This window comes from Myotis daubentonii, chromosome 2, assembly GCF_963259705.1.
Source record: "Myotis daubentonii chromosome 2, mMyoDau2.1, whole genome shotgun sequence".
Classification (NCBI taxonomy): Eukaryota; Metazoa; Chordata; class Mammalia; order Chiroptera; family Vespertilionidae; genus Myotis; species Myotis daubentonii.
Window position 1 is genome coordinate 44,020,280 of NC_081841.1, and position 23,368 is coordinate 44,043,647.

A 23,368-nucleotide genomic window follows, 5' to 3' on the forward strand; every position below is an offset into this window, starting at 1 on the left:
CTGTCATGATTTCCTTAATAAAGAAACAATATTGAATTTATTCTTAACTAATAAAGAAACAACAAGTAGCTTGGTGGCATCACGCGGGTGTCTGATTAGTCGCCTGAAACATTTTCCCAAATAGCACTGAAGGAATTTGACCTCAAGAACAATTTTCATCCATCCCTGGATGAGCACACCTTTCAAGACTTAGTACATTTGTTCTGCACCAATAATAAAATTGGATTATACCTATTTCATATGAGCAATAAAAAGCTAATCCCTCATAACGCTCAGTCTAATAAATTTTTTGTTTAACCATGAATCAGCTAATGTGCTGACCAAGAATTCTCACGAATGCCTACTGAATACTACTCCTTAGCTCATAATTTACTTCCTGCCTCTGTTCATTTCCCACAGATGAACTCAAATCACACACAAAGCACGTTGAGTCTGTGCTCATAAATTTCAGTTGACCTATAATTTGTGACTCCAAAAAGTCAATACAACAGAACTGGATTCTTTCATAAGCTCAAAAACTTTCCAGGTTCACTAAAAACAAATGAACAAACGCCTTTCCTAGAAATGTGCAGCTGTGCTCAGAGGTAGATCTTACACGCATTGTTGTGTCGGCGTGGGAAACTTTAGCCAGCGATATACAATGCCTCCAAATCCCTTTAAAATAGATCTAAATAAGAACAAAGATGAGACAATCTTATTAAATCCTCTGGAAATTATAAAGGGTTTAATTTTGAATTGTGACTCTCAGCCCAGAATCTCTTCAACCACAGAAATAATAAAAGCTGTCTTCAGCCCTAGCCAGTTTGCCTCAGTGGATAGAGTGTTGGCCTGCAGACTGAAGGGTCCCAGGTTTGATTCTGGTCAAGGGCATGTACCTTGGTTGCGGGCACATCCCCATAGCGGGTGTGCAGGAGGCAGCTGATCAATGTTTCTCTCTCATCGATGTTTCTAACTCTATCTCTCTCCCTTCCTCTCTCTAAAAAAACAATAAAATATATATATTTTTTTTTTAAAAAAAAACTGTCTTCAATGCTCCTTCACTATCAGGCACTGTTGTGTCTTTAATACAGGACTGCTTGACCCTGGCAGGGCTGCTCTTACATGTAGATGCCGCGTTTTCCACTCACAATTTTATTTGAGTACCACTGTTATACATTGACTTGTGTCCCCCAAAAGTCACATATGGATTAGTACTTCAGAATGTGACCTTATTTGGAAATAGGTTCTTTACAGAGACAATCAAGTTCAAATGAGGTCATTACAGTAAGCTCTAATACGATGTGCCCTTATTAAAAAAAAAAAGAGAGAGAGAGATTTGGACATGGATAGAGGCACACATAGAGGGAAAACATTGTGAAGAAACACGGGGACAAGGTGTCCGTGTGATCAGTTTGATGTACGTAAAGGCAAGAAATGTAAGGCTTGCCAGCAAACACCGGAAGCTAGATGAGGCAAGGGAGGACTCCTCGGGAGAACTGTTGGAGAGAGTATGACTCTGTTGCTTTGAGCCACTAGCTCTTGTGTGCTTTGTTGCAGCCGCCCTAGGGAGCTAATACAGCTACCCTTGTGGCTCCATTTCTTCAATGCATGCTTCCCCTGGGAAAAGAAAACGTTATTTTAGGGATTGAAAACTAATTCCAACCCACATACCAATTCTGATCAATGGTTAGTGACTGCTGGAGTGCTGTGTTAAAAAAGGTTCTCAGGTCAAACCCAGGATCAGCAAAAACAAAGTCCACCGCGACTGCTCGCTCCAGCTGCAGGAGGCTGCACGTGGACATGAAGCCACACATTTGCCATGACTACATGACACCTGTCAGTTCAGTCATCAATACTAAGGTATAAATTATTTTCTCAGAGTCTTTCCAATATGGACCAGATGAGAGTAGAATTTGGAGGAGATGGGTTAAAAGCAGGTTTAGAAAAATAGATATTGGCCCCAAGAGAGCAGGCCCGGGGAAGAGCCCTGGGATTGCACAAAGACTCTGAAATTCAAAAGATCTGAAAAGCCTGTTCAGAAGAAAGGAGAAGGACCACCTCTTTTACCTACGTCACAGTGTTGTCCAGAGAGCCTTGCTGCTTATCTCTGTAAGACTGTTTCTCATGAATCGAGCCAGAAGCATTAGATTTCTCTCCAATGGCAACGACCTATCATTATAGAACACAAGGCAATAGCTTTGTCACACTGTAGTTCCCTGTTAATTATTGCATATTACAGTAATTAATATAATTGGGGCATTGGTGCAGGAAAATAGAAGACCTGTGTTTATAAGAAGACAATTATATAAGAGATTATATTTCAAATCAGAGGAAGAGGATATTCAATAAATAGTGGTGAGTCAATTTACTAATCACCTAGAAAAAATTTAAGTCAGATCCTTATTTTAACCCAATATAGAACAACAAATCTTGATCCAACAATGAGGTACCACCTCACACCTATCAGAATGGCTATCATCAACAAATCAACAAACGACAAGTGCTGGCGAGGATGCAGAGAAAAAGGAACCCTCCTGCACTGCTGGTGGGAATGCAGACTGGTGCAGCCACTGTGGAAAACGGTATGGAGTTTCCTCAAAAAACTAAAAATGGAACTCCCATTTGACCTAGTAATCCCAATTCTAGGAATATATCCCAAGAAAACAGAAACACCAATCAGAAAGGATATATGCACTCCTATGTTCATAGCAGCACAATTAATAGCTAAGACCTGGAAAAAGCCTAAGTGCCCATCAGCAGATGAGTGGATTAGAAAACAGTGATACCATTTGCAACAGCATGGATGGAACTGGAGAGCATTATGCTAAGTGAAATAAGCCAGTCAGAGAAAGAAAAATACCACATGATCTCATTCATTTATGGATAATAAAGACCATTATAAACTGATGAACAAAAATAGATACAGAGGCAGAGAATCATTGAACAGACTGTCCAACTATAGCAGGAAGGCTGGGGAGGGTTGTAGGGGGTAGGGTAAGAGATCAACCAAAGGACTTGTATGCACGCATATAAGCATAACCAATGGACATAAGACACTGGAGGGGGGGTGGGTAGGGCATCTGCCAGGGTGTAGGGGAGGCCGGGGGAAGGTCAATGGGGAAAAAAAGGAGACATATGTACTACTATTTGTAATACTTTAAACAATAAAATAAAATTTTTAAAGAAGAGTCTAAATATTAAAAAATTAACTTATAAAAATACAGGTAAAACTCTCCAACACTATTCTTATAATCTTGGTTTGGGAAGACCTTCCTAAGAAGCAAGACTCAGGACCTAAAGGAAATAGACTGATAAAGTCAGCCAATAGCAAAATTAAATACTTCTAGGATTTAAATCATACTACAAAAAAATGTTAAATAGCAAAACTAGGAAAAATAGTAAATGTGTAAATTTAAACGAATATTGACTCTGTAAACAATTATCATAAAAGAAAAATAATATCTTGTTATAGTTCAAAATATATGCAGCATTACAAGACAATAATAGCAGACAAGAAAATTAAAGTTACTATAACAGTTCCTTATGTTCAAAAAATTAAATATAAACATGAAACATATTTAAAGTCAGACTGAATTTTAGAGATGAAAACTACAATGTCTTAGAGCAGTGGTTCTCAACCTGTGGGTCGCGACCCCTTTGGGGGTCGAATGACCCTTTCACAGGGGTCGCCTAAGACCATCGGAAAACACATATATAATTACATATTGTTTTTGTGATTAATCACTATGCTTTACTTATGTTCAATTTGTAACAATGAAATTGGGGGTCACCACAACATGAGGAACTGTATTAAAGGGTCACGGCATTAGGAAGGTTGAGAACCACTGTCTTAGAGGAACACACACTAGATGGGATCAATAGCAAATTAGATAAGATAGGATAAAAGGGACTGGAGAGAACCAAGATGGCGGCATAGGTTAACGCCAGAGTTTGCTGCCTCGAACAACCACTTCAAAAGTGAAACTAAAAGATGGAACGGACATCACCCAGAACCACAGGAACGCTGGCTGAGTGGAAGTCCTACAACTAGGAGGAAAGAGAAACGCATACCGACCCTCAGAGGAGGCGCAGTGCTGAAGTCAAATACTGAGGTGCGGAGTGCATGCAGAGCGGGCTGGTGGCTGAGGGCGCGGTTGGCGTTTTCAATCGGGAGGAAGTCGCAGACTCTGAGCTCCAGATCCCGGCAAGTCTTTAGGGACCCTGACTCAAACGGGAGAAGCGGGACTGTCTGGCTTCGGTTGGAGCGAGTGCAGCTTTCTCTCTGAGGTTTGCAGTGGTTGCGGGGACTCAGAGAGGCAGAGCCCCTGGGGACAGGACTGAGAGCAGCCATAACTGCTCTCTCCGGCCCACCCTGTTGATCCCATGCGACCCACCCGCCCCGACCGGCACAGAGGAATTTGCCTGATAGCCTCAGGCAAACGCCAGATTAGCACCTCCCTAGAGGACAGAAGTTCTCGCACTGCAGATACAGCTGATTCTCACAGCCACTTGGCCTGGAGGTCAAATCCCCCCTAGCTATAACAATCAAGGCTTAACTACAAGACTGCGCCCAAAGACCACATGGGGGTGCACCAAGAAAGCATAACAAAATGTGGAGACAAAGAAACAGGACAAAATTGTCAATGGAAGATATAGAGTTCAGAACCACACTTTTAAGGTCCCTCAAGAACTGTCTAGAAGCCGCCGATAAACTTAATGAGATCCTTGAGAAATCTAATGAGACCCTCGATGTTGTGATAAAGAACCAACTAGAAATTAAGCATACACCGACTGAAATAAAGAATACTATACAGACTCCCAACAGCAGACCAGAGGAGCGCAAGAATCAAGTCAAAGATTTGAAATGCGAAGAAGCATAAAACACCCAACCGGAAAAGCAAAATGAAAAAAGAATCCGAAAATACGAAGATAGTGTAAGGAGCCTCTGGAACAGCTTCAAGAGTACCAACATCAGAATTATAGGGGTGCCAGAAGATGAGAGAGAGCAAGATATTGAAAACCTATTTGAAGAAATAATGACAGAAAACTTCCCCCACCTTGTGAAAGAAATAGACTTACAGGTCCAGGAAGTGCAGAGAACCCCAAACAAAAGGAATCCAAAGAGGACCACACCAAGACACATCATAATTAAAATGCCAAGAGCAAAAGACAAAGAGAGAATCTTAAAAGCAGCAAGAGAAAGAAACTCAGTTACCTACAAGGGAATACCCATACGACTGTCAGCTGATTTCTCAACAGAAACTTTGCAGGCCAGAAGGGAGTGGCAAGAAATATTCAAAGTGATGAATAGCAACAACCTACAACCAAGATTACTTTATCCAGCAAAGCTATCATTCAGAATTGAAGGTCAGATAAAGAGCTTCACAGATAAGAAAAAGCTAAAGGAGTTCATCACCACCAAACCAGGATTATATGAAATGCTGAAAGGTATCCTTTAAGAAGAGGAAGAGGAAGAAAAAGGTAAAGATACAAATTATGAACAACAAATATGCATCTATCAACAAGTGAATCTAAGAATCAAGTGAATAAATAATCTGATGAACAGAATGAACTGGTGATTATAATAGAATCAGGGACATAGAAAGGGAATGGACTGACTATTCTTGGGGAGAAAAGGGGTGTGGGAGATGCGGGAGGAGACTGGACAAAAATCGTGCACCTATGGATGAGGACAGTGGGTGGGGAGTGAGGGCGGAGGGTGGGGCGGGAACTGGGAGGAGGGGAGTTATGGGGGGGAAAAAGAGGAACAAATGTAATAATCTGAACAATAAATATTTAATTTTAAAAAAAGATAGGATAAAAGGTTAGTTAACTTGAATACATCCTAATGAAAACATTCAAAAATGACACACACAGAGAAAGAATTCCAAAAAGAAAAGAGCATTGGTGTTCTGTGGAACAATTTTGAGCAGACTAATAAATATGTAACCAGGGTCCAACCAAAAAATGAAAGGGAGAAAAAGGGAAGAAAAAACATTTGAAAAAATAATAATCAAATATTTTCTATATTTGATGAAAATCCATAGATCTAAGAAGCTCAAAGAAACACAAGCATAAGAAACAGGAAGAAAACTATGCCAAAGTGTATTATAATCAAATTGTTAATTTTCATCAAATTTTAATATAACCTCACACCTGTCAGAATGGCTATTATCAATAAATTAACAAATAACAAGTGTTGGTGAGGATAAGGAGAAAGGGAGCCCTCATGGTCTATTGGTGGGAATGCAGGCAGTGCAGTCACTATGCAAAATAGTATGAAAGTTGCTCAAAAAATTAAAAATGGAACTGCCTTATGACCCAGAGATTCCACTTCTGGGTATATAGCTGAAGAAATCCAAAACACTAATTCAAAAGAATGCATGCACCCCTATACTCACTGCAGCATTATTTACAATAGCCAGATATGGACGCATCCTAAGTGTCCATAGATAGACAATTGAATAAAGAAGATGTAGTAGAAGATGTAGATGTATAGAATGAAATATTACTTAGACATAAAAAAGAATGAAATCCTGCCATTTTCAACAACATGGATGAACCTAGAGCGTATTATGCTAAATAAAATAAGTTAGAGGAAAGCCAAATACCACATGACCTCATTTATACATGGAGTCTAAAAAATAATAAGTGAACAAACAAAACAGAGACAGACTCATAGATACAGAGAACAAACAAGTGGTTGCCGGAGGGGAGGGCTTTGGTGGGCTAGGTGAAAAAGGTAAAGGGATTAAGATGTAAAAATTGGTAGTCATGAAATAGTCATAAAGAATAAAGTACAGCATAGGGAATGTAGTCAATAATATTGTAATAACTATGTACAGTGCCAGGTGAGTACTAGGCCCATCAGTAATAAATGTCTAACCATTATTCTGTACATTTGAAACTAAGAAATATTGAATGTTCACTGTAACTGAAAAATTTAAAAAATAAAAAATAAGTGCCCAGCCAGTGTGGTTCAATGGTTAAGTGTTAACCTAGGAACCAGGAGGCCATGGTTCAATTCCCAGGCAGGGCACATGCCCAGGTTGTGGGCTCGATCCCCAGTAAGGGTGTGCAGGAGGCAGCCAATCAATGATTCTCTCTCATCATTGATATTTCTATCTCTCTCTCCCTCTCCTTTCCTCTCTGAAATCAATAAAAATATTTTAAAAATAATAAGTAAAAGCAGCCAGATTGTAAAAGACGTGTTATATACAGAAATGAACAAAGAAAAGGATGACAGCAGATTTCTCATTGCAAACAGTGCAAGCAAGAAAACAATGAAGTAACAGCTTCAGAGTACTAAAAGAAAAGAAAATTATTAACCTAGAATTCTATACCAACTAAAAATAGCTTTCAAAAAGTAAGACAAAGTAAGCTTTTACAAACATAAAATTGCTGAATAAATTCATCATGATCACACCCACATTCTAAGATACGCTAAAGGATGTGCTTTAGGCAGAAGGTGAATGATATCAGATGGAAATATGGATCTACACAAATAACACTGAAAAAAATTCCTATGTTAAGAAACATATAATATTTTTTATTATTTTTATCTCTTTCAAAGATAATTTGTGATTCCTAACAGTTAAGGGACTCCCTTTGGGGTGATGAGAATAGATGGTGATGATGGTTATCCAACATTATGCAAAAACCACTGAATTGTACACCTTAAAATGGTCAGTTTTGTGATATATGAATTGTATCTCAATACAAACATAAATATTTTTCATAATTGATTAAACAAAAATAATAGTATATGTAGTAGGATTATAACATATGTAAAAGAAAAATACATGATAATAATAGACGTTAATTCTCCCTCAAATTGATCTACAGATTCAATGTATTCCCATTAAAAATTCCAGCAGGATATTTTGTAGAAATTGAAAAGCAGATTTAAAATTCATATGAAATGCAAAGGACCTAGAATAACCAAAATAACTCTGAAAAGTAAGAACAAAGTTGGAGGACTATACACCCACCAGAATACAAAAATGTTAAAGATTAAAAACACCCACTGTTGACAAAGAGATAGAGTAACCAAAACTCTTACAACACTTTTGGGAGTGTTCCTCTGACCCAATGAGTCCACTCCTGGCTATATTCCAAAAGGCATACATGCATGTGTGCACTAAGAGGCATGTACAAGCATGTTCAAACCAGCCCTAACCATAATAACTAAAAACCGAAGCAACCCCAATGTTCATCGGCAGTAGAATAGATAAATTGTTGATAAAATCATACAATGGATCTCTAAACAACAAAGATCAATGACATGGGTAAATCTCAAACATGATTTTGACTGAAAGGGATCAGACATGCCTTATGTATAATTCTGTAAAATTCAAACCTAGGCAAAACTAATCCATGGTGCTTGTAGGTGCCTACTAAGATGGAAAAGTACAGGGAGAAGCAAGAAAGTGATTACCACAAAAAGTAGGAGGGTATCAATTATATTTAGTGAGAAGGAAAAGGAAAGGGAAGGGAAGAATGGGTCCCCGAGGGAACTTCTAAGGTATTGGCAAGGCTCACTTTCTTGATTTAGGTCATGGTTACATGGCATTCATTTTGTAACAATTCACTAATTCTTTTACATTTTATTTTAAGCACACTTTCATTAGTGTGGTATATTTCAAAAGAGAAATGCTTGGAGGGAAAAATCCCTTTGTTTTCATTGTGGTGGGATTAGAGTTGTGGCTATATGTTGAATCTGCTCTCTTTGTTCCAGATAGACTATATCATTTTACTCTATATGAGTCTATATAATGTGAATTATTTTAAAATAATCATGTGTTATTTGGGATTTAAGCCAATAATTTATGAAACAGAGAAATAAGAGATTCTGGGATTTCTGAAAGTGAATTAAACTGAGTTAAGTGAATGGAAATGTGACCAAAAAGAAAGAAATAGCTCCAATTCTCAGCCGGCTTACAATCTTTAGAAGAGTGGTAGTAAAGAACAAACAATTCCTATGCCTTTTTCTTTAGTCAATCAAAGCACTTAAGCTCTTTCCAGGAGTATAATGTAAATATGAGGAAGGGAATTGATTTTTTATCAAACACACAAGAATAAATCAGATGAGTTCTATTCCCTTCAAGGTATTCATCTCAGGAAGTTAGACACTTTTTCCAATGAAGTTTTATTAATGCAAACATTTTGGTATGCCTCTCAGAGAATTGCTTTCAGAACCGGTGGCGTTCTTTTAATAACCTCAAGGATGGTAAATTCACCCTTTGAGAATAAAGTGAGAAAGTTATTTGGATCCATGCCTGATAAATAACATAAGTAAACTCATTCAGAGTGTATTGATTTGATCCAAAAATTGAAGTGTGACTGTGAAAAAATGGAAGTAGTCTCAAAAGAAATTCCCAAAGAAAAGTTCCTTCCATAAAATAGTTTGAACAATGACAGCATTATTGAAATAAGTGTTTTGATTCTTTGTAAATTACTTTGGAGACAGTATATATTCCATTCACTTATTCAACAAATGTTTATTGAGTCCTTCTGTGTACCAGCATTGTGCCAGACCGGCCGGGGATACAGCAGGGAACAAAAATGGGCAACAACAACAAAAAAATCCCCACCCTCATGTAGCTTATTAACAATTCACCACAGAATTAAGTTACTTTCTGAATTTGTGTATGTAATGGTTATAATGAACATGTCTGCATCATCTTTATAATATAAGTATTATGGGTCATTAGGTTTAGTATTATAGGTCCTTAGATGGCAAGGGCAGATCAGGATTTAAATCTTGTCCAATACATGCTAAATGCGTACAGATGACATATATATATCAAAACTGCTTTTCCAGTTGAAAATCAAGAGTTGCTTATATTTCACTATAGAGCTTTTAGTAAAGAAATAGAGTTGATACTAAAGCAACATATATTGATTAGTTTTGATTTGGCAAGAATAACTTTTAAAATTCACTATTGCATTCATAAAAATGAGGATATGTCCAGTTTTCTTGAGCCTAGTAGGAAAGATTTGGTCAAATAGATTCCCAGAATGTGTCACAGTCACATGGAGAGGATTTTCCAAGATACCCAAGGAAGGCAGCATCACACTAATTTAGTAGCTCACAGCTCAGCACCTGAAATCCCTAAGAACAATGGGAAACAGTATCAGCATCCAGAAATTAATGGCTACACACCTCAGACTCTGTAAAGGAAGTTTCATGCTAACTGAAATCTCAGAATTGAGGCATCAGAATTAGGGAAGTCTCTTCCTCCTGGCCCTCAGCGGCCACCACCAGCACTCATCACGCCTAATCGTACCTCATCCAAAAACCTCTGTTCCATTTCTTAAGTGAAATGAAATACTCTTCTGAACATTCAAACACCGTTGCCCCAACCTCTCTGCAGAGGCTCAAAGTTTTATCAATGATATTAGTGGTGCATTTTAAAGAAATCTGCAATGAAGAGAAAACCAGTTAGAAGGTAGCACTCCGCTGGCATCAGAAGGTGGGTGCTTGTCAGGTCCTGTGCCCCCACGACTAAGGCAGTGAGAGGAGTGGAGGGTGCTCACAGTCGCAGATAGATAGATAATAGATAGATAGATAGATAGATAGATAGATAGATAGATAGATAGATAGATAGATAATAGACAGACATAGATAGATGGATAGATAGATGATAGATGATAGATAGATAGATAGATAGATAGATAGATAGATAGATAGATAATAGATTGATAGATGATAGACAGACATAGATAGATGGATAGATAGGTAGAGATATATGGATATAAATATAGACAGATATATGAAAAATATACACAGAAAGAATTTGGAATTGAATTTTAAATTTACATGCAGTGGTTTTGGAAGGGAGTGCTTTTTTCACATTTTTTATTTAATTGTTTTATAATTATAACTGTTGTTATTTGTAATTTAATTTATTTACTAAAAACTAAAAATGCTTTTTTTTCTGGAGGAAGAAAATCAAAGGATGGGAAGTTAATATGGGGACCTATCATGATCCCGAGAGCTTCCTCTCCCAGGAGTCTGACCACTTCCCCACCTTGCTGCTTCCCACCTGCCCCATGGGGCCATCTACCCACACTCTAACCTCCAACTGAGCCCCAGAATTGTAGCAGTTAAGGCCGGGAGTGGGGAGCCTTCTATTAGAAGAGTTTTTGCTGAGCTTGTCAGTAGATAATACACAGACACACACACACACACACACACACACACACACACACACACACACACACACGAGGCTGCTAGTCCCTTAAAAGCAGAAATCCTATCTTTTAGGTAGGAACCATTTTTCTTGGTATTCTCCCCGATTCATGGAACAGTAGATACTTTAGAGTGCTGAATTAGTGAACTGATTAATGAATGATAAAAGAATGAGTGAATGATGAAAGATTAAAGAATATGCAACTTATTCCATTTAACAAATATTAAGCACCTACTATGCATATGTCAGGCACTGTACTAGGAGCATTCCTTGCCATTGGGGAGTTTATAATTCATCGGGGAACACAGGCCAGTAGTACTGTCAGGGTACTGGTTAACACCCTGAATGCTATCAGAACACAGAAGCAAGTGTCCAGATAGACTAGGCAGAGAGGGAAAAGAGGAGGAGGGAAGACCGTAAACTAATATCCATTTCTACAGCATAAAGAGTAATGCCGGAGTGATGAAAAATGAGGATAAGAAGTAAGGAAAGAGTTCTTCCAATTAGACTGCAGGTGGTCACAAGACAGAGCGGGATGAGTCCTTTCCAGGTGGAGAGAGGGCGGCTGCTTTTATCTCTGGGAGCAGGGCAGGCAGAGTCACTACCTGCTGTAGGTCAGGGGCTTGGGGAGGTTAATGAGGAAAAACTGGAATATTAACAGTCATCCGTAAACTGGCATTTGATCAGAACCAGGAAGAACCCAAAAGATGCATGAGCCGTCCATTCTTCTCCACCAGCTTTCACAGGATCCCAGGCTGGGAACGCTGCGGGCCTGCAGCCAGGCAGACCTCCACACAGCGGCACGGAAAGCCGGGCCAGAGCGGACGGCAAGCGAAAGCCCCACAAACTCCTAGGTGCTTAGGTCTCAAGCCTCCTGGAGGTAGGAACCAGAGCCCACAGCAAAACTTTGGGAACCACTGGTAAACTGAAACTGGTGGGCGCGTGCACCAGCCCTGCCCATCTCAGCTCTGGAGTCCACCAAAGACATCAGTCCGCATCCCAGTGGAACCGACGAAAGGGCCGTTGCTCTTCTGGGCAAATGTGACCTATTTCAGCCTCTCCCATGTATACACAATGGCCAGCATATAATTTTTTTAAAAAAAAAGGAGACGATCAGGAAAATATGACCCACAATTTTTTTTAAAGTGGGGATGTTCATACTTTTATGTGACCTTTGACTAAACTTGAGTCTGGCTCCTCTGAGCCCTCTTTGTGACGGGCCTCACCTGGGCTCTGCCCCTGGCCTGCTAAGCTCAGCTTTAGAAGGAATCCTCTGGGTCATTTTACTGAATATCGTCATTCTCGGTATCTTATCACCCTGGCCCACCCCCAGCAAAAATCCTGTCCAGGTGGTTTAGCCAGAATCCCCCCTTGCCCTGATGTTTCCTCTGGGTGATTTTCCACCCACGGACACCCTCCCTGACCCTTGTTAAAATCTCCACTTGTCCCTGCTGAATTCGGAGCTGAGCGCAATCTCTCTCCCCTACTGCAAACGCCATTGTAGCAGTCCCTGAATAAAGTCTGCCTTGCCATCTTTAACAAGTGGCAGAATAATTTCTTTTTCTTTTTTTTTTTTTTAGTTTTCACAGCGTTAGTGCGAGGATTGATTACATTAGCTGGTAAATGTAAAAGTACCTAGGACAATGGTTGGCACAAGGGAAATACAAGACAGGGCCAGCTTCGTGGGCGCCCAACGTAGGCAGTTATGCTGGGACCCTCACTAAGAAGGGCGCTGAGCTTGCTGCCTCCCACCTGCCCGAGGGGGCCATCCGCCCACACTCGTTGGTGTCATGCTCTGCTGTCACATGTTGAAATTCTTGATAGTTTTTGAATAAGGGCTCTATATTTTCATTTTATGTTGGGCAGACAGGTTATCTTACTAGTTCTGACATTATATGATTGTTAGCTACTCGCTCAGCTCACCCATCACTTTTTGGGAAAGAATTCTGCTGATAATTCCATCCAATATCCAGTGGGTTTCTCTCTCTCTGAGCTTGTATGTTAGTGTGTAGTTGTGCTTTTAGTGTGTGATGATTTAAATAATGTTTACCTCTTTACTAGTAAATAAGCCCCATGCAAGCAGGAACTGTGGCTGTGCTCACCATTACAGCCCATCCATAAGTGTCTGAAAGTAAAGTTGAGAAATTTTTTTAGATTTTTTAACATATGTTAAACAAAAATCCTCTTTTTCCCTCCCTTCCATATTCTCAAGCAAAACAAAACTGGTATACAAATTTTTTCCTATGTTGGATTATATAACATATTGGGAAACATCCCCTTTTTCTGGAAGGTTGAGAAATTAAACCAAATAAACATTATTATAGTATTTTTTGTGTGTGAGGATTATTAATCCAACAGATAAACAGAAGTAAGTCTTTCTGAGTACTTCACAACCATGTTTAACCTTCGGAAAGAGTTATCTTAACTAAATTCAAACCAGGCCCCTAAATCTCTAGGATTGAGTTTTCTTGTCTCTAAAATGAGCTATTGCACCACATACGCTTGGCCCCAACTGGTGTGTCAGTGCAGAACAGTGAGTCTATGATAAAGGAAACATAGTGTGAGTTCCAGAAATGGGCTGCTTTGAAAAGAAGGAAACGCTTTTTAAATGTGAAGACAATTTAGGGTTTTGGATGCTGCCAGAACAAATGCTTTAAGATAAAAGGAAAAGTCACAATTTCATTACCAAGTATGTAGCAACAACAAAAATAGGAATCTTTCAAAGTCATTTTTATGTTTGGAAATAAAATTGACAGAAAGCCCTTAGAACATGTACCCTTGTTGTAGTAACTGGTATCTAAGATAAAATTCCTGTTAGCAAACAGAAATACAAATATGGTAACCTTTGAATTATCCACTGACAATCTGATTTAACAAAATAACTAAGTACACAGTCAGGCTTTCAATTTGGATAAAGGTAAGTGAAGACAAATCTGACAGTGGCTTAAGTTTTATGTATAAAAATATAGACGTGCCCTGGCCAGTTTGGCTCGGTGGATAGAGCGTCGGCCTGCAGACTCAAGGGTCCCAGGTTCGATTCCGGTCAAGGGCATGTACCTTGGTTGCGGGCACATCCCCAGTGGGGACTGTGCGTAAGGCAGCTGATTGATGTTTCTCTCTCATCTATGTTTCTAACGCTCTGTCCCTCTCCCTTCCTCTCTGTGAAAAATCAATAAAATATATTTTAAAAAATAAAAACAAATAAAAATAAAAATATAAACGTGGAAGCCTGGCTGGTGTTTCTCAGTGGTTGAGCATTGATCCATGAACCAGGAGGTCATGGTTTGATTCCCAGTCAGGGCACATGCCTGGGTTGTGAGCTCAATCCCCAGTAGAGGGTTTGCAGGAGGCAGCCAATCAATGTTTCTCTCTCATCATTGATGTTTCTACCCCTCTCTCCCTCTTTCTTCCTCTCTTTGAAATGAATAAAAACATATTTTTAAAAGTAGACATAGAAGAAAGAATATAAATTGTTTAGCAAAATAAATAAAATTCAGGCATGAAAATGCAGAGTAAAGGGAGATTTTTAGAAACCAGTAATAGACAGGAAGGCTGGTAAAAATATTAAGATTGCCTCTTGTGTGAAATTCTCTGTATAATCTCAAAACTCTAGATAAAAAGAAGAGAAATAGAGAGATAAAGAGATAGATATAAAATAACACAGGGTTGTTTAAAATAGTAAAAACTTAGAGACAACCAAAATATCTAACATAAAAGAATTGGATAAATGTATATACAAACCATTAAAATAATTATTTTTATCTACATTATTAACATGCAAATACCTCATATACTACTCACACAGCATGGGTATTTTCACTCAAAAACCGCAAGTTTAAAACTATTAGGTAAACTAATTGAATGTATAATATGTACATTTCACTGTATTTAATTTTACCTTAAAAAAAAGTGAACTCCAGTTTGTTATGCATGTTTAAGTACTTATGTCTTGAGTCACTAACATCTGCAACTTTAAAATGCTTTAAAAAGTAAGATGAATTGATGGATGGGTAGTAAGGTGAATAGATAGAAAGAGAACATTAGAGAAAATACAATTTAATTTTAATTGTGAGAAAAAAAAACCTCTACATATTAGTAGCCCAGTTTGATTATATGTATTTTAAATATATATATATATATATATATATATATATATATATATATATTCCAACTTTTCTTTCAAGTCTATAAAAATTGAAATTATGGGAATGGGATAAAGAGAGACTGAAAAACTAGACCAAAATGTTAAGTGATTTTATCTCTAGGAAGGAATACTTTTCCATGTTTTCTGTGTGATTATACTATATATGTATATTATTTTTATAATTAGGAAAATGAAACTGTGGCAGAGACTACCAGTTGCTTCCATGTCCAGTCTTACCCCTTGTTCCTGCCCCAGTGTTGTAGGTGGGTTCATTACTGGCTCATTACAACAGCAGAGGCCTTAAACAGCCTCCCGGCCTGGGATGTGGCCTGGGACTAGGTTCTGGCTGAGATACCAGTGGAAATGTTGTATTGTACATCCAGGAGGGAGCGTGCTTTTCTAAGATTGGGAGCAGCGCACAGCATAACGGGAGAGAATCTGGGTCTCTGACACAGTGGGACCACTCTCCAGGTCCTGGACCGGCCACCCACTCCCAGGATCTCTTACATGGGAGACAATGACATGTAAATGGCTTGACTTAAGCCATTAGTTTGCAGATCTTTGTGGCTCACAAGATCTGCTGGAATGTGTCCCTAACTCTTATAAAAGGATCCATTGTGAAAAAGAAGAAGAAAAAGACATCAATGCTCTTTACAATCTGAATGTCTTAACATTTAGGGTTGTTGAGATGGGGAAAGACCCAGACTGGTGGAGATACCTCAGCTACTGCTACTGAAGGGAGGTTGGGGCCCACAGTGAAGGTCCTGGGTGTAGGGGGAAGAACCTGGAGCTTCAAAAGAGAAACAGGGGAAAAAAGGAAAGGAAGGGAAGGAAAAAACAAATACTTAACCACCTTTACAATTTTGGCCACAGCCCTCTTTTACACTAAAGCCCACCTCAACATCTGTGATAAATCATATCAAATTGTTTACTCAAGATCTCATGGTACACTCACAATACAATACACAGATAGTGTGTTATAGAATTGTACACTTGGAAGCTATATAATTTTATTAACCAATGTCACCCCAATGAAATCAATTAAAAATATAAAAACATTAAAAAAGAGCTCATGATACAATAAAGGATCAGCATGAAATAATAGAGAGCAGTTCTGAATAGGAGAGAAAAGGATACACTGTAAAAAAAACTCTACAAAAAAGGGAAGGTTTTCATCAGTTAAAGGGATTTTTCAACTTCAACAATGGGAAATCTCATAATCTGATTTAGAGGAGGAAATGTTAAAAGCACCATTTGAGGGACTGGCTAAGGGACTCCAATAATCCTCACAGCTACTCTATAAAATGGCAGCAGAAGAATCTTGAAGTTTGTACACACACACACCATTTCCAGGGGATTTGCTGTCCCTCTGGGAAGTCACCCAGTGCTCCGCTGTGTGTAAAGTATGCTTATGTGGCAGGGCTGAAAATCGAGTCCAGGCATCAAACAGAATCAATGCTGCTCTATTTCCGCAGCTTCTGCTGGTATCAGCATCTCCCAAGAATGGAGCAAAGAGAATGAAAGCCTGAATCATATTGTTGGAGTGCCCTGCAGATCTAGTTGAAGAGACTCCAGCCAATGGTAGAAAAAGGTGAATAAGAATAGGGTGAGGATCCAGGACAGCAAGAGATAAAGCTTATCAAAGCTACCTGGGGAGTTTAAGTGGGAACAGAATGTCAGGTGGGATGCGAATAAAATCACCAGGAGAGGCTTGACTATATTTATCCTCAGACAAATGGGTCCCTCCAACAAGGGTTGTGATTATGATACAACTGGTGTTAGCTTGGAGGAACAGTTTAGAAAAAGCTACAATCACTAGTTTGCTGCCAATTAGAAATAAAGCATTATAAGTAATGTTACATTTGTATTTCACCTGAACAGTACTGGGTTTTATATCACTTTAGTGCAGACGTTCTAAACTCTAATTAAAGAATCTACCTGTGTAGAGTCCCATAGTCAATGAGTTTGAAAAACATTGAGCAAAATTAAACATTTTACTAAAAGCCTTCTCAGAGCCTTTCCTTTAAAAATGTGCACTGTGATGAACAAAAAGGAGAATATAATCCAATCCATTTTATCACAGGACACATTTTAGGAGGAAGCGTATCAGTAGATAGGGGTTTCACAATTCAAACTTGGCGAAATACTTGTTTAAAGTATAAGGAAAAACACAAACTTTCTTTGGGGCTCACTCTGTGTAATAAATAATAATAATTAATTTGTCATAAGTACTTGAAGATGCTGGTGCTTTGCAAACACCTAAATCACAGGATCGGAGGACCATCTTGTTTAGGGGAAGTTCTTGTTCAAAGATATAAGAACATCCTACATTGAATAATAGATTCTATTTATGTGCAATGGGTGAAGACTGCTAAGAGACAAACATCAGAAACACTTTATCAGGTCCATCCCTCTTCAATACTTTCCCCAGATACCTGCAGGGGTCACTCTCACTTCATTCAGGTCCCTTGTCAAATGACATTTCCGAGGAGAGGACTTTCCAATAACTCTCCAGCCACTTTCCTCATTTTATATTTATAGCACTTATCCACCTACATGTTATATGTTTATTTGTTTATCTGTTTATTGTCCATTACCTCGCTAGAACATTGGCCCACAGAAGCCAAAGATTTTGTTTATTCTCCTCTGTACCCTAAGTGACTAGAACAGTGCCTCTGTCGCATAGTAGGCCTTCGAAAATATGTGCTCATTAGATTACAAGAAATCCCACATTGATTTCTCAGTCCTCTCTCTCTAGTGATGGTTTCCCTGGAAATATTTATTCTGTTCAAGCATTTAATATTCCTATTCTCAGAAAGAGTGATGAAAAAGAGGTTTGCCAGTGGTCGAGCTCTCTAGACTTCTAGGATTATGGTTAAGGTTGGGTCTTTTATTCGTGACATAATTGGCAGTGCCAACATCCAGTGCCAATATCATCCTTTTAATTGGGGGCAATGAGAGGTAAGATTATTCTTTTATCTATCTACCTATGTATCTATCTATCCATCCATCTATCTACCTATTCATTCCAAGCAGCAAGCAAGTAAAACTTCTTATGACATAGAGAAAATACAAAAGCTGCAGGCTATCATAATACTGTGGTATCTCTTGATATGGACTAAATTGTGCGGTTCCCCCCACAAAATTCATGTTACAGCGTTCATTTTCTAAGAGGCCGTATTTGGAGACAGTGCCTTTAAAGTGATCATTAAGATTAAATGAAGTCCTAGGGTGGGCCTCTAACCACATAAGACTGGTGTTATAATAACAAGAGGAAGAGATGTCAGAGTGCATCTTCTCTCCGTGCATGCACAGAGGAAAGGCCATGTGAAGATACAGAGAGAAGGTGGCTGTCTGCAAGCCAGGAACAGAAAACTCATCAAAAATCAAATTTCCCAGCACCTGATCTTGGACTTCTAGCCTCCTCAACTATTAGAAAATAGATTTGTATTGTTTAAGCCTCCCAGTCTGTGTGTGTGTGTGTGTGTATGTGTGTGTTTAATTTTTATTTATTAATTTTCAAAAGAGAGAGACAAACATTGACTTGTTGTTCTACTTATTTATGCATACATTGATTGATTCTTTTTTTAAAAAATTTCTTCATTGATAAGGTATTGCATATGTGTCCTTATCCCCCCCATTGCCTCCCCCACCCACCCCCACTCATGCCCTCACCCCCCTGTGGTTGATTCTTGTATGTGTGCCCTGACTAGGATTTGAACCTGCAACCTTTGTGTATCTAAATGACACTCTAACCAACTGACATACTCAGCCAGGGCCCCTCTGTCTGTGATATTTTGTGAGTGTAGCCCAAGCAGACAAATACAACCTCTTCTTGTTGAAATGTATGTACATTTTCTTGAGGGAACAAAACAACCCAATCTCTGTACATTCAAACTTCATAATGATTTGTCTAAGGGTCCATTTTCTTCATGGATGAGAGAGTATGTTACATGGCAAGCGACTGAAAGTTTCTTAGGGAGAACTGTCCAAGGCAGTATGTTTCTCATCTCAGCACCAACTGGAACCATCCAAGTGTCTGTACAGGGAAACTTCCGACAGATTGACGCATGTACCAAAGACAGAAAGAAGGCCAAGTGAGTAGTGTCTGTAAGATTAGGACAGGAAAGTTAAATAGCACAGTGAGCTGAAGCTTAGGAGAAAATGCTAAGACAACACAAAGGTTAACTGTGTTCGATAAATCAATAAAAATGAAAAGAATAAGCCCACTTCTTGAGGAAGACTGTATAATAGTAATATATGACTAAGAAAGAAGAGAAAGCAAGTCCTTGACAGCCTCGTCTTCACCCAAAAGAAAGACATTCAGATTGGCAAAGGAACAAATATGGTTAAGAGGAAATTGAACAACTAAGTAAATTACAATGCCTCAACCTTTGCATATTAGGTAGCCACTAAAAATTCTGTTCATGAAGAGTTCTTAATGGCATGGGGGGGTGGGGGTACATGGAGTAAAATTAAGTGGGGGAGAAGCAGGAAACAAAATTGAATCGCAAATAATCTTGACTTACGAAAAAATAAAATCCGAGAAAAAATACCAGATGGCTATATGCCAGAATAACACAGGTTGTCTCTGATTGGTAAGATTATGGGTATTTTTTTCTCTCTGTGTTATATTTTTATGAGCCTTCAAGCAATGAACATTTGTTACTTTTATAATCAGAACATAGAAGTAGAAAAGTACAAAACAAAAAAAATAGAAGTCCAAAACACATGAGGTTATTACAAAGCAGCTTCAAGGCACTCTGAAATAAGGCCAGGATTCCAGACCCAGGAGTTGCAATTGAAGGAATCAGTATCAGTAATACCTGAGGACCCATAAACATTAAGTAAGAGGCCGGAAGGCTCTGGCTTTCAAAATTATGGGTATCTTTAACCGGTGGACACAAAGTCTCAGAAAAACTCTTGACTTGATAGTTTTGAAAATCTGGAAGAGGTGATAGAAAAGGAACAGGCTTAGCTTTCTCTGTCACTGTTCCCCTAGATGTGAGCTTCATCTCGCATACAATTACCAAGACCTGGTAGAAACAAGATACGGGGCCCACATGGACTCCAGCACTGTGTGGCCTGTGGGTCCCAATACAATCCACTTATAACTGATGGCATCTGGGAGCTGGGGCAAAAGTTCACTGTGTTCACTGTGGTGGCTTTTTTTTCTTGGTTCCAACTTTTTCTCCCTGAACTCCTCCCTGCCCTCACAGCATTCTACCATCTCCCTCTAATGGCCTTCTTTGTTTCAAAGTGTTCTCGTCTACCCCAACCCACACTTTCTGTCAATTCCTTCCAAAGCTCTTCTTCGACCACAGGCCACTGAGAGCCAGCCCTAACAACACATGGGGATATTTCCCGAGGTGTGCTTCTCATAACCAGCCCTGACAGATACCCACGGCATTCCCAGACCAAGAGGACTGAAGATTTACTAGTAAAACTAAAGAGCCTCCTTTAGAAGATTCATAAAGTCCATTTGAATTAAAAGTTTTGAAAATGCCTAGAATAAAGGAATGTGTTTAAATGTGACTGTGATTTATGAAACCTTTAAACAATAGTCTTGTTAAATCCAATTCATCAGTGACCTTGGAGTACATTTTGGCAAGAGTTACATGAGAAGTTTTCCCCCCAATAACCATTATGGCCTAAAAGTTGCAGCTCCCGTGCTTTCATCTAATATCTTGGTATGGGAATTAGGACAAGGGCCCTCGAGGGCATCAAGCTGCAGCCTCTGCATCACCTCATGATGGGAATCCAACCTGCCCCAAAGGAAATGAATCTGTCCTACTACAACCAACAGACGGGGGCGCTGGGCCTCTTTATTCCTTCTGATGCTTCTCCCAGCTATGCTCTGCTTCCCATGCACCTCCCAGTACCCACCAAAGACCACTCCGCATGAGAGCTCAGACAACCAGCAGATATTAGCAAAGAGCAATCAGTAAAACAGTCTGTTATCCTGACATGCTCCCTGCCTATCTTTTCCAGGGATATTTGTGACAGGATCTTGACATCTTTCGTTTTTGTTTTTCCTGATAAATAACTCATATCTCAGCTTACTCATCACTTCTTCAGGAGCATCTCCATGGCCATATCAGATTTCCCATCTTATCCGCATAAGAGTACCCATCCCTCTTACAATACCATGTACCTCTCCATGAAGTATCACAATGACCATTTTGTGTTTATTTGTATGAACATATAATTTATGTCTGTCTCTGTCACTAATACTAATACACAATAAATTATTATGTTCCACATACTATGTTAAATGTTTCACCTTTATTTTTTCCCCATTTAAGCATAAGGTTTGGAGGTGCAATTATTATCCCCATTTTATAAATGAAGCGACTGGGGCATAAAGAGGTCAAGGAACCTGACCATGATTATGCATCTAATACAGGACAGGCTGGAATTCTATCTCTAGAACTCTTGCTCTTAACCACCGGCCTGTATTGTCTGGCCACTAGACAACAAGTTCATGAGGGAATGGATCGTATCTGACTTCACTCATTCAGGATACAGGAGTGCCTAGCACATACAATCTTTCATTATATTTTTGAATAAGTGAGTGATGAATGGATAAACATAATTCAAGTATAAAATTCAAAAATGTCAGAAATCTACACTACATAAAGTAAAAGCTGTCCATAGTCCTACTACTACCCCTTGAAAGAAATGTTTTCAGCAATTTTCTAATTGTCCTTTACAAAGCAAAATTCCATTGAGCAGTATCACTAAGTATATTAGGTATGTGACTGATTGCATGATTTTTTGAAACTTCAGGAGAATAGGAAATGTTCCCCTCAGAACTTTGTCATACATTGGTACACTGTTTACTTACATTACCTCTGCTTCCACCACCACAAATACTCCCATTGTGCTCAATATTAACAGATGATGGATAAGCAGATGTTTATCATCAAAGCAATAAACAACATCATTCACAATATCTATGATCAAGAAAATGAACTATAGGCTGGATAAGAGTACAGCTATGTAGAATCAAAACTGAATAAGTAATAGAACCCAGAAAGGAATAATTAATAATTGTTAAAATTGGAGAGAGGACTACAGCAGCATGCCACATGGTTCTGTCAACATTTCCAGTAACCATTTCAGTGAAAAAGCAAAGGGTGTTGATTATTTCTGAAGATATCACTAAACTGGGAGAGAGAGAGAACATTTCAGATGACAAAATCTGTCTTTAAAATTATTCCAATAGTGGAAATAATGACAGAAAACAACAAGATTAAATTTAGCAAGATTTAATATAAAGTCTGGATTTAACCTCTAAAATTCAATAATATAAATTTAGAATGGGGGACCCTATTTTCTTAATAGCTTATGAAAAAAAATATGCTTCTATGGAGCCAAAGAATGATTAAGAGAAAAGAAATTCTCTCTCTTTTTAAAAACCTCTGTGTATTTTTTATTATTAATGAATATATTCTCACAATCACATATTTTTAAAATATAGGAGATATATATATATATATATATATATATATATATATATATATATATTCCTGTTCAACCCTTTCTCTCCCTCCAACTCCCCTTCTCCAGAGTAGTCCATGTGAACAGCTCCAGGTAACAGGTTATAGAATCATTATTTGCAATTTCATATGAAAACCAAGCAGTTCAAATGCCATAACCTCCAGGAATCCTTCCTTGACCTTCTGCCCTCAAAATGAGTTAGGGAAGTTTCACTTGTACCATCATAAAACCAGTACCATCCTCTATCCTTGATTTACGCATGATGCATGACTCGTTTACTTTTCTGTCTTACCCATTAAATTTTGTTCTTTGAGGACAAAAATATTTTATTTAACTGGATAAATGCATGAGGTCTACATCATAAGTTTAATAATGTTTGTCAAACTAAATGAAAGTGAAGTTAAAGATTTTATTCAATGGAGCCAAAGATTTAAGCAATTGTTGTTCAAAGTAGAACCAAATCCTTGAGAATTAATCATCTTTGAAGTCAAAAAATTTTTAGTCAAAGAGTATCTTACATTGTGAGGGAATTTGGCTCTCCATGACC